Consider the following 12,989-nt stretch of genomic DNA (forward strand, 5'->3'; position numbering starts at 1 on the left):
GCAAAAATGCACTGGTCCAGGGGCTTCTTCAGGCATCCTTAGGAGCCTGACCTTTGTTCTTTAGGCCGCAGGGAGCCTGGGGAGGGTTTCAAGCAGGAAGTAATATCTGATTTGTGTTCTTTAAAAAAAAAAAAATGACAACCTTGCGGTAGGAAATGAAACCAGAGGCAGGGCAACTTTCATCTTTATGGTGTCACTTTGATCCTCACCACAAGCCAGGAGGCAGGTTAGGGCCACACTCCTTTTCAAAGGTGAACTCCTGAAGCCCAAAAAGGTAACCCACCGTTCTGTCCTCAGAAGGTATCATTTGACTCTAGTTGTAACAGAAGCAGATAAAATAAAACAATTTGCGTAGCAAGAGTTTTACTATATATGTTTTTGTTGTTCTTTAATGAAATGTGTTACGGTTATTTGTAGAATTTTTTTAACTCCATCCAAGTTTGCAAGGAAGTGTGTCTCTGAATGTGAGCCCCAGGGTCTTGGTCCCCAGAGTTTGCTCCACCTGGAACTCTCCTCCCTCTGGAGCGTGTCACTCCCTCATGTCTTTGAGGCTTATGTGTCACCTCATCAGATGCCAACTGACCACTCTGTGTATAATAGGAACCCCCACCCCCCACCCCCTGACTCTGCTCTGTTGTTCTGCAAAGCAGCTGTTGTCCTCCACAGCCCTACACTGTGTGCTTGTTTATTTCTTGGTTGTGTGTCCCTCTCCCAGAACGTTAGATTCATTCAAGCAGGGACTTTGTTCACTTCTGGGTCCCTGGCACATAATGAGATATTGCGGAGTAACTGAGTACAGCTTTGGGTGATGGGAAGTAAGAAACTGTTATTTAAAGTGTAAGAAGGGAGTGGGAGTCAGGGAAGGGAGTGGAGGGACAAAGGGGATTATAGTGAGGGGATCTTTGCAGGGCGGTGGGGGTGCTTTGGTAGACTAAAAATGGTCACCAACTTGTTGACGCTGCCCCCCACAGGAGATTGAATCCAGTCATTCACCCCTTGAATGCGGATGGCTCTTGTAACTTGCTTTGACCAGAAAAATGTGTCACAGGGGATGTGGTGTGACTTTTGAGCCGAAGCTGCAGGAGATGGTCTGGCTTTCTTGTCACCTGATTCTAAACAAGTCCAAGCAGGTCTGGTGAGGAGGCCGCGTAGAAGAGCGCAGATCCTCCTTGGCTGACAAGCTGCCACCTGCCAGACACGTGGGTGAGGCTGTGCTTGACCACCCAGCCCTAGCCAAGTAGTCAGCCAGCTGCGGCCACCAGAGACCCAGGCAGACCAGCACAACTGTGGAGATGCACTCAGCCCCAACCAGCCAACCAGAGAATCACGAGCAAATCAAATACTTGTGGTTTTAAGCCCTAGATGTTAGCGTGGTGACACAGCCATGGATAACTGACACATTTGATGACCTCAACCTTATCATGATGCATTCAAAACTGATGTTCTGGAGGCCGGCTTTGATTATTCCTCTGCCTAATAAAAGCAGAAAATCAGGAAAGGGCAAGACAAAAAGTGATGCAAACAGATACAAAGAGGACGAAAGGTAGACGGAGGAGATGAGCAGCAGGTTGTGCAGCCGAGACCCTCCTCATCCCCTGAGCATACTTTGTGGTGCCCAAGAGCTCAGGTTCAGGAGTCCATGGACAGTGAAGCTGACCCAGGCTCAAGTTCAACTGTTCCCCAGGGTCAGACACTAAGCAGGTGGCATAACGTCCTTGCTCATCTGTTAATAGAGGTTACAGAGAAGCTCCATAACCTTAGGTTGTTGTGGGGAGAAAATGAACTGTTCCTGTCAAACACTCGGCAGAGTGCTTGGCACAATATACCCTCCATAAGTATCATGGGGTAGCAATAGCATTCCTGTACAGGTTACTGTTCATCTTGATCATGGAGGGGCGATCATTCAAAGGACCGCCCAGAGTGCAGTGTTAATAAAAGCTGATTTTCCTCAGCTCTGTGGGTCAGATGCTGTGTCCACAGTCTCCAAACCTCATAGCAGCCCTGCAGCACGGGCATGTTAACATCATCTTCATTCTATTGTTGTGAAAACCGTGACAAAGGAAAAATGCAAGCGATGGAACAGGTGGCAGGGCTGGAGCTCAAAGCTGCAGTCTGTCCCACTGCAAAGCATGCACTCCTCCCTCTCCCTGTGCAGCCTCTGCTATGCTCAGACCCCACATAAAAAAACAAAACACACAAGACCATGCGGCTTCTCCCCTTCCTGCACTGCGCCACACAGGCTGAGCGCTGACCTTTTGTGGGAAGCATTCAGGAAGGGCTTCCTGTGTATTGGCAAAGCAGCTGCATCCTGGGAGCACTTCCTCCTTGAAAAGCACCCTCCCACCTCCCTAGTCTGATGAGGGCTTGTCCCTAGGAGGGACTTGCTCATAGTGGAAGCAGAAGCACACTTTAAGACTGGGGGTGGGTGCACAGTAAAGAGGGTGGGCGGTAAGAAGCTGGTGTCACCAAGGACACACCGAAGCCCACATTATTGCCCACATCAAGGCGCTGACCAGCCTGCAGATCCACACAGAGACACTGGAATGAGAAAAAGTGGGATCCAGGAAACTGGTGCCCGGGGCACTCGAAGATCCAGTAAGATGGGCCACTGGGAGGTATGGGTGTGCCACCTGCCCTCCGGGGATGCTGGCCCTCAGGTGGTCAGAACCAGGAGACTGTCAGGGAAGAGGGACACCCTGCAGAAGAACAGAGAGAGGAGTCCGACCAATCTGGTTCAACCCCCAGCTCCCCCATGTGACAGCCCAGTGGCCCTAAGGGGACTGCTCTACCTCTCTGAGTCTAAACTTCCTCATCAGTGAAATGGGGAGGGGGGAGGCTGCAAGAGCAGAAGGGAAGGGGCCAGGGGGCACCCCTAGGGAAGATGCTCAAAGGGGAAGCATAACAAAGGAGGGACAATTTGAGGGACCAGAAGCCAGATTCCCTCCTTCAACTCTGGCCAGCGTAAAAGCAAGATGGGCCACAACCACCATGTGCTCCTTGCCCAGGAGGGAACATTCTGGACTTTCAGAACTAGGCTGCTGATGGACGTTTTACAATATGTTTGAAATTTCACTTCCCACAGGAATTTAATGTAGGGATGTTGGAATGTGGGACTATTAACTCCTCTGGGTGGGGGGAAGGGTCATGCCCCCCAGTAGTGCCTGCAGTGGATGCAGCTCTTTTGAGGGGACATGTGAACGATTTGCCCCAGGTGTGGTTTCATCCTCAGCTGGAGCTAGGGGTGCCCCAGCCACTCCTGCTCACCTGCTCACACAGATCTCCCCACTCCTTGCCCCGCCATGGCGTTCCAGGTGTCTGGGATACAGGGCACACTAGCTGGACCTCTTCCAGGCCCTGTCCAGAGGCTCAGCCCTAGGGGCTAAGCCGCCTATAGCAGTGACCCCAGGACCTCACCCGTGGGGCTCTCCAGGGATACTGCTCTCAGGTCTGGGCCACACACCCACTTCCCATTACTCACAACCCGCCCCCCCCCCCAACACACAGAGGGGAAACCCTTTCCCTGTACAGCACTCAGCAGGTCCCGGACGGGGACAAACTCCCATCTTCCTAACCGGAAATGCCCGTTTGGCCTGGAAAACTTGCAGCTAGGGCTCAAGTTAGCCTCCATCCAGAGCACCCACATACCTGCACCAGCCTCTAGAGAAGAAAAGATGTACATTTTCTGGGAAATTCTGCCCCAAACCATTGGTTCTCTCATTTCATTGTCACAACTCATCAGATAAGTGCTATTAAATGCATTTTCCAGATGGGTAAACTGAGGCCAGAAGGTGATGACTACCCAGCTCAAGTCTACCCAGCAAGTAAATGGCAGAGAAAGGATTCATACCCAGCTCGTGTGGTTCCAAAGTTGTGCTCTCAGTTACTGAGCTCCTCAGCCTCCCAAGGCAGGGCGGGGGAGGGGAGGACCAGTTCTGAGTCCAGAGGAGGCTCCCTCACCTTCTCTCCAGGGTGAACAGGCAGTGCATCCTGGTTTAGCAAAGACAATGCAGTTGCAGGGGCTCCCCTGGACCTGTTTCTATCGTGGGCTGGACAAAAGTCATTATCAGTATTAAATCCCCACGAAAGCAGTGTTCTCTCTGCAGATTTTGTGTCGTGCTCAGCACAGAAGGCTGCCCGCTTTCCGGTGTCTGCAAGGTGAGCAGACTGCCCTTGGAGATTTCCCACTTCTCCCATCTTCTCAGCTTTGTTTTTTCTCTCCCAGCTTCCACTTTCCTCTCCCCATTCTATCTCTTTCTCTCTCAAATAAACAAATAAAAGCTTAAAAAAAAAAAAAAAGGACTAGACTCACTCACTCATCGAACTTCGGGTCAGGCTGGCTAAGGCCCATCTCTCGAGGCTGCTTCCCCACCTGAAGCTCTAGGGTCCAGTCTCACAGTTTCCCGCTTGTGATGGCAAAGTGGCCCCATCCCGTGCCCTGTCTGCTGATAGAAGTGTAAAACCACTTGGGAAAATAATTTGGCAGTTTTTTAAAAAGTTATGTGTTTCCCATTCGATCTAGGTATTCCATTCCCAGAGAAATGAAAGCGTATGTCCATACAAAGATGTGAACATGAATGCTCATAGCAGCTTAATGTAGAAAAGCAAACTGGACAAAACTGAAATTTTCATCAACCGGTGAATGGATAAACAAATTTTAGTATATCCATATAATGGAATATTCCTCAACAATGGAAAGTAACAAACTATTGGTGCACACAACAAAGGTGAATCTGAAAAGTATTAGGGTGAGTAAAACAAACCATACTGGACATACTGTCCATCCTGTTTCCGTGTATATAAAATTCCAGGGGATGCAACATTAACCTAAAGTGACAGAAAGCAAGGGAAACAAGGGCAAAAATGAACTATTGGGACTTCATCAAGATGAAAAGCTTTTGCACAGCAAAGGAAACAGTCGACAAAACCAAGAGACAACCGACGGAGTGGGAGAAGAGATTTGCAAATGTCTTAATCAGATAAAGGGCTAATATCCAAAATCTATAAAGAACTTATCAAATTCAACACCCAAAGAATAAATAATCCAAGCAAGAAACGGGCAGAAGATGCGGATAGACATTCTCCAAAGAAAACATACAAATGGACAACAGACACATGAAAAAATGTTCCATATCACTTGGGAAATACAAATCAAAATCATAATGAGATACCACCTCATTAACAAGTCAGGAAATGACAGATGTTGGCAAGGATGAGGAGAAAGGGGAACCCTCTTGCCCTGTTGGCGGGAATGGAAACTGGTACCTAATTCTGGAGAAGAATTTGGAGGTTCCTCAAAAAGTTAAAAACAGAACTTCCCTATGACCCAGCAATTGCACTACTAGGTATTTATCCCAAAGATACAAATATAGTGACCCGAAGGGGCACCTGCATCCCAATGTTTATAGCAGCAATGTCCACACCAGCAAACTATGGAAAGAGCCCAGATGTCCATTGACAGATGAATGGATAAAGATGTGGTATATATGGAATGGAATATATATACGTGGTATGAATAATGGCATACTACTCAGCCATCAAAACAATGAAATCTTGCCATTTGCAATGATGTAGATGGAACTGGAGGGATTACGCTAAGCAAAATAAATTAATCAGAGAAAGACAATTATATGATCTCATGCATACGTGGAATTAAAGAAACAAAACAGAGGATCATGGGGGAAGAGAGGAAAAATACAACAAGATGAGAGAGAGGGAGACAGGCCATAAGAGGCTCTTAATCATAGGAAACAAACTGAGGGTTGCTGGAGGGGAGGTGGTGGGGGATGGGGTAACCGGGTGCTGGGCATTAAGGAGGGCACGTGATGTAATGAGCACTGTGTATTATATGAGACTGATGAATCACTGGCCTCTACCTCTGAAACAAATAATACATTATATGTTAATTAATTGGATTTAAATAAAAAAATAAAGAGCACCCTTGCATAAAAATAAACCAACAAACACAGACAGACAGAAAGTAGACCAGTGATTACCTGGTGACGGGACGGTTGGGGGAGGGAAGGATTGTAAGGGCATCAGGGAATTTTTTGAGAATGATGACTATGTTCATTATCATGGGTATATACACGTGTCAAAACTCATCAAATTGGGTTTGTTTAAAAAAGTCTTCCCCTATGGACTCTGGGAAACAAACTGAGGGTTTCAGAGGGGAGGGGGTGGGGGATTGGGCTAGGCCGGTGCTGGGTATTAAGGAGGGCACGTATTGCATGGAGCACTGGGTGTTATAGGCAAACAATGAATCATGGAACACTACATCAAAAACTAATGATGTACTGTATGGGGAATAACAAAACATAATAAAAAAATTTAAAAAAAAATTCCCATTATCCTGGCAAGAGAGAACCCATCCCTGATCCAGCAGATGCCAGCCAGGGAACAGTGGCTACCATGGATCGGACGCAGAGCCTGGGGCCTGGAGGGAACTGCTGCTTCAGAAGAACTGCATAAGGAGATGCACGAAGACTGGAAATCCTGGCTCCTAGGTCAGCATAGATGCTCATGGAACCAGGCTCAGGTGTGCCCTTTAAGGTACCCCTCCCATCTTCTCCCAACACACAAAACAAGCAGGAAAGGGAATCCAGAGATCATTGACAAGAATCCCAGAAAGATTCCAAACTTGGTAAACGGCCAACGGGGAGACTGAGGCTGGAAAGTCCTGCCTGCCCTGAGTCCATCTGCAAATTATCTTCCTCTGCCTTTGTCCCCTTCACATGCAGGATTTGATCTCCTTCCGTGTTTTTCCCCACTAGGTGCTGATGCAGTTCCAGAGATTGAACTACAATACGACAAGTTCCAAAACCAAACACAAAACTAAAAAAGCATCTCAATGGAAGAAGCAGGACACAGTCTTCCTGGCCTTAGAGTGGAGAAAGGCAACCCCAGTCCTGGGGCAGGAAGGAGTTCTGGGGCGTACAAGTCTTAAAGACTCCCACTTTCAGTGGTTGTTGCTATTCCTGGGAAAGTCCCTGCAACCTCTAAATCTCAGGAGTTCTGAGGGGCTGTCTCTGCTGTTTGCCCAAATTCATTGACTGAAATGGACCCGTGCTCTGAGTAAGGGGGATTTTGGGGTGCCCTCCAGTGGCTAGGGAGAAGGGTTGCCACTTCTCCTTCCTCCCACATACAGTAGCTGATGACTCTGGAAGATTTCCTAGGTCAGGAACGAATACGAGAGTCTGTGCAAGTTTTCCATTACTGCAGGAAGTAAAAGACCCAAACCACACACATGGGCTCTAAAACAAAACAAGGGCTTTAATCTCCTAACATGCAAATCTATCACGGTACTATTTAAAACAACTAAATGGTGCCCCCTACATAAGGAAATAGATGGGGGGAAGGGGTGTGGAGAAAATGGGCGCAAGGATGCAGCTGCTGAGGAATCCCTGCAGGGCCACTGGACACTTGCACAGCCCTGAGGTTGACTGCGGCCAGTTCTTCTCCTTCTTGAGTGCTGCTGACCAGCTAGGACCGGGGCTCCAGCTGGCAGGACAGGGTGTAGCTAAGGACAGAGGGACACCTGTGAGTTGCCCAGGAGCTTCCATTCAAGAGTCCCTGCCAGTGTTTGCCCACAGCTGGAGTCTGGCGCCCCGGCAACAAGGCCTGAGGCTGCCCAGGGAAGGAGGATCCCAGGAGTGGCCAGCAGAAAGAGTCCACCCCGAACCTCACCGACCCAGCTCCTGATGGGCCTCACCTCTCAGCCTCGCTGAGCGGCTCCATAGCCTGGAACCAGGCCCAAAAAGGATCCTCGGGCTCTAGGGTGTAATTCTCGGCAGCCACCTGGAGCAGCATGATGTCCGTCATGACTTGGTATTCCTGAGCAGACAGAGAAGCACAGGATGCATAGGGAGCCTGGGGTGGGGGGGGAGCTGCAGGACCTGGTGACGGTTGAGGAGCGGGACCGGGGACCTATCCCAGGTCCTGGCACACATGGCCACCCTCCTGCCTAGAGATTCATCTGGTCTCCACCTGTTCTCAGAGGTGAATATCAGTAGCCCCTCCTCCGGGAAGTTCTCCTGGATGCCATGCTCTGTCCCCATCTCCTAACGGGATGGGACTTGCACTGCTTTCTTCTCAAGGGATCCCAGGAAATGTGAGGTGGAGGGCATGGAGCCAAGCAATGTTCTTCCCAGGGACATCTCTGAGGCCCACTCCCTACCCTTCCCTGCGGGAAGCGCCACATATGCTCACCTTATTTCTTTTCTGGTGGTTGATCTCATTCCCCTGGAAAGCAGACAAAGTCCATCAGAATGAGGCCCCTGGTTCTTAGGAGCACTTGATTCCCATCCCTTCTCATGCTGCACCATGGCCAGGACCCATGAGGGGGCCGTGCATACACAGATAGTGGGCCTGGGATCTAGGCCAGGCTCTGGGGTCCAGAGAAAGGAGGACATGGGGCAGATGGACTGGCTACAGGTCGGGACCCTGCAGCACCACCCTCTCGGAAGACAGTAGGGGAGGCCGAAGCCTCAGGCAGGAAGGGGCTGTTGCGGCTACTGAGGTGCTTGCTGACGTGGAGGGTCCTGACTTCATTCTCCCCCCACGGGCAAACTCACCGGGGGAGGCTGAGGTCCACTCAGACAGACCTCATGCAGCTTTGCCTTCAGGAAGCTCTGCTGCTTCACCAGTCTTCGGCACCGGGAGCCGTGGCCTAACTGCAGCCTCACCTCGCTCATCCCTGAGATGGGCAACAGCCCCCAGGCTCACAGGGTAGCCGTGAGGCTGTCATGAGGGGAGGTTTGCCGAGTCCTGAGAGCTCAGGGCTCAGTACAGGGGCGTTCTGCTCCCAAACCTCCGGATTCTGGTCCCTCCCCCACAATCCTCAGGCTCACCCACCTCCAGATAGTCCTCCATGGCGGTATCTAACATCACCAGCTCGGTGAGGAAAGTGCCAAGGAAAGGCACGACACCCTGTGTCATGAGGGGGAGGGTTGGGATGAGTCCCTGCTCACTGGTGTCCACAGGGACCCTCCACTGAAAACGCTCCAGCCTCCTAGCCCACCCCATGGGCTCACGTGGAGCAGCCTAGGACCCTTAGCAGCCTCCCCCCACGGGTTCCCTTTCCCTTCCCCCCCAGAACATCAGACTCCTCATCACCTTCAGGGCCTGCTTTTCAAAAATGCCAGGGAATGGAGCACTAGGCCAGTCCCTCTCCACCCGCAAAACCCATTCTCTATGGACCTTTCTGGACCCTCCTCCTGGTTCTTTTGAAATAAGAATTGTAGAAGCTGTGGCCCCAGGAGCCGCAGCTGGAGTGGGAAGGATGCCCCCCCCCTTCCTGATCTTTCCTTTTTGGGAGGCTTCCAGCCCTCAGGGAGGAGCCCTCCTCCTCCTCTGACTTTGGAGGCCCTGGGCCTCAGGCACATTCACCTTCTTCTGCATCCTCTTCTGGGCTCCCCGGAGGGCCATCACCAGGGTGGCAAATCTATTGGACGGTCGTTCCTGCAGGACCAAGGACAAGTTCCTTGAGACCATCATACCCTCAGGCCACTTGCCCCCACCATCTTGGACGTCAGAACCTAGACATCTGACCTAACTCATACTGATCCTGAGGCCCCATTATCCAGAAGCAGGCCGTGAGTGATTCCAGAACAATCTCATTCCAACATTCACTCCATGTGTGACCTTGACATTGCAGCCTGGCCTCCCCGAGCCTGTTTTCTCATCGGGAAACGTGACAACTCCACCTATCTCCCATGGTCTCCTGAGGACTCAGGGTCCTATTACTCTCATCATTGTTGTGGCCCTCAACCCAGCCCAACCCCATCACTGAGCACAGGTCTGTCCTCTGGGCTCTCCAGGTTTGTAGAGGCCCCCACCTGGACCAGCTGTCGACAGAGAGTGAGAGGGTGTGTAGGCTAGGGAGTCTGCTTGGACACCACCTGCTTGCCCCCTCGCCACCAACGGCATCCTCACCTAGGCTGTCGCCACATTCATGACAAAGGCTTCCCCTCCCCAAGGAATGCTTCAGACCATTCCCGACTACATCCACTCAGGACCCTGTTCCCTCCCACCCCTCCTCTCTTTCCAGACCTACACCTTCCAGGCTACCTTGATGAGCAGGTTCCTGCCCTGTGCGGTGTCCTTGCTGCACAGCTTTTGAAAGATCCTCAATGGCTTCCTGAAGAGAGGCAAGGGAGGCAGGATCAATGGACGAATAATGTGGCAGGGTTGAGTGCGAGTGCCTTTTCTTTGAGAACCCCAGAGTGTCAACCTGCCTGGTTGAGGGTTTCTTCTGGGATCCTCTGAGCACTAAGGTCTTTGTAGGACATGGGAGGGAGCTCTCATGTGGCTCGTCCTGGGCCTCCCTTCCCATATTCATTGAGAAACGCTGTTTGGGTCAATTTGGGGTTCAAATGGGCAGAGAGCTTAGTGGCTGTCAAGGAAACACGTGAAGAGATTTAATGCAGCTCAGCCCCGTGTGGGACATTTGGCAAAACTGATTTCTAAAGTGGGAGGCATGGTGGCCTCCTCACCAGGGAGGCTGAGAGACCCACCCACCAGCCCAGGTCCTGTGGTCGGGGTTTGCCGCCTCCCAGAAGGTCCAAGCTGCCTGACGGTGAAGAGGACAAGCCTCTGGGAGCTCCCTCGTCCATCCTGGTCCCTCCATGGAGAGAGGCCTACTCACCTGGAAACCTTCCCCCACGTGTTCTCGAGGCGGTGAATGGAGACACTCTGCAGAGCCGAGAGGATGGCATGTAAGGACGAGTAGTTCCTCAGGGTTTGACAGGCCTGGGGAGAGAAGAGAATGGGCTGTCACTTGGGGAGCCAGCACCTTATTGGCTCTCAAGCTTCAGTCCCCCTCAGGGGAAAGTGCTCCTGCTGGAGGAAGCCGCTGTCCAGGGACCTGCCGAAGGGCACACGTGAGGCCCAGAGGAGGAGGAAGATTTTCCCTCACTCCAAGGAAGGAGCCAGGCAGAAACGGAGCATCCCAGCATGGGGCCATGCAAGGCGAGGTCAGCATGCCCCTGGACGGAAGAGCCTAGGGACTGCACAGTCCCTAGGGCAAAGACCAGGGCCTTCCACCCTGAGACCTGATCAAGGGAAGAGCAGTGCCCGAGACTCAGGAGAGCACCTCGGCTGGGCTTCCCGTTGCATACCTTGGCCACCTTGATCCAGTGCTCCACCACCATGGCCCTGTCCCGGGCTGTCATGCTTGGGTTGCCAAGGCAGGTGGTGATGACACACTTGGCCACACCGTTGAACTGGGCGACAGTGGCCCGGACTGTGGGTGCCAGGTGCTCATTGCCAGGCTTGTTGCGCTTGGACCAGACGGAGCCCAGGCACTGATGGGGCAGCAGCTTCTTGAACAGCTCCTAGAGAACAGGCGGACCTTGGTTCACCCAGCCATTTCCCATGCAAGACTCATGTCCTACGTGGGGGTCACAGGTCAGAGCTGGACCTCAGGGAGCTGAGAATCTGGCCTGAGCCTGGTTCGAGACCGTGGATTTCATTCCATTGTTTTCCCTGAGGGAACCCAGTACACAATGACCCAGGAGCAAACAGAGCAAGGGAAGGAAGGAGGGCATTGGCACCCTGATCATGCTCAGGAACTCCCAGCTCCAGGTGGCACTGCAAGGTGGTCCAACCCAAGGGGGCTTCTTCCCCTCCCCTCCAACTGGTCATCCCCCTGGTCCTTCCCCCCCTTTCAGATGCACATTCTCACACGGGAGCTGCAACCACACATTCTTCCGTCTGCCCTGTCCTCATGGACACATCAGATGCCTAATCAATGCTGAGGGTACTCATCCTCCAAGGCACATGAGTGGGTGACCCATGGACTTGACTGAACACAGGGAGCTGCCCTCCTCCACCCACGGGACCAGGGCCTGCCCATTGGTCTCTCCATTCTGGCTCATTTCTTCTCCCTAGTACCTCCGTATCAGTGCTTATCATGGTCTCTCGCTACAGTCCGCAGCTGGATAGGGAAAGCTTGGGGCTAAGAGCCTTGATGGGTTGACAGGGTTGGGAAGTGGTGGAGCTGAGATTTGGTCCCAGACCATAGGAGTCCACATCAGGGAAAGGCAGGTGTGGGGCAGGTGAGAGCAGAAGGAAGGCCTGCCCCTGGCCCACCCTGAGAGCCCAGCTGCTCACCGCATCCATATACGTGAGCTGCTCTGCCACCAGCCTGGGAGGGAAGTCCAGGAGGTCGGGCTTCTCCTCACCCAGCTGGTTCTTTGGGGTGACACAGCGGTGGCAGGAAGCCTCTGGGGCCGCGGTGGGCTCTGTGGCTGTTGCCTGAGTGAAACTTTCCAGCAAAAAGGGTGGTCCAGCTGACTGCCGCTCAGCACCCGGCACACATGCAGAAGATGGGAGCACGGGTTGCAGTTCTGGAACAGCTGACGGAGGGGAGGCTGGCTCTGACACCGCAGGTGACAGTTGACACAGAGCCGGGGTCGCCTCTAGCTCTATAGGAGGCCCTGTTCCTGGCTCTGCCGCTGGAAGGAGCCCTGGAGCTGGCACTGGGGCAGGAGACAGAGAAAGGTTCATCCACATCACTGACTTTCCGGATGCCTTTGCAAAACCAGGACAGACCCCATGGCCTTGAAAGGAATACCCAGCCCATGAACCCCATCCCAGTTAGCCTTCCCAGCTTGCCATCCCCCTTACCCTCCACCTCTGCCTCAGTGAGCGCCAGAAGTTCCCGCTGCATCAGGAGAAGGGGGACATGGTTTGTCAGGTCCCAGGCATGCCACTTCAGAACCATGGCCCCATGCACATAGGCCACCTTGATCTCGACACGGTCACGGCCCAGGGACTGATAGATAGCCTGCAAATTCTGGTCAGGCCAGGTACCCAAGAAGGGAGACAGGGTGCTGGGGAGAGTCATATGTGGAGCAGAGTCAGAGGCCTGGCCTTGCATTGCACATGCTACTCCCACAGCACCGTTCTTTCTGTATGGGTCCCAGAGGATGGCCCCAGCCCCCTTCCAACCCCTCTCTAGCTGCCCTCGTAGTGGGAGGCCTGGTCCTCCA

This window comes from Ursus arctos, unplaced genomic scaffold, assembly GCF_023065955.2.
Source record: "Ursus arctos isolate Adak ecotype North America unplaced genomic scaffold, UrsArc2.0 scaffold_16, whole genome shotgun sequence".
In the NCBI taxonomy this organism is placed as follows: Eukaryota; Metazoa; Chordata; class Mammalia; order Carnivora; family Ursidae; genus Ursus; species Ursus arctos.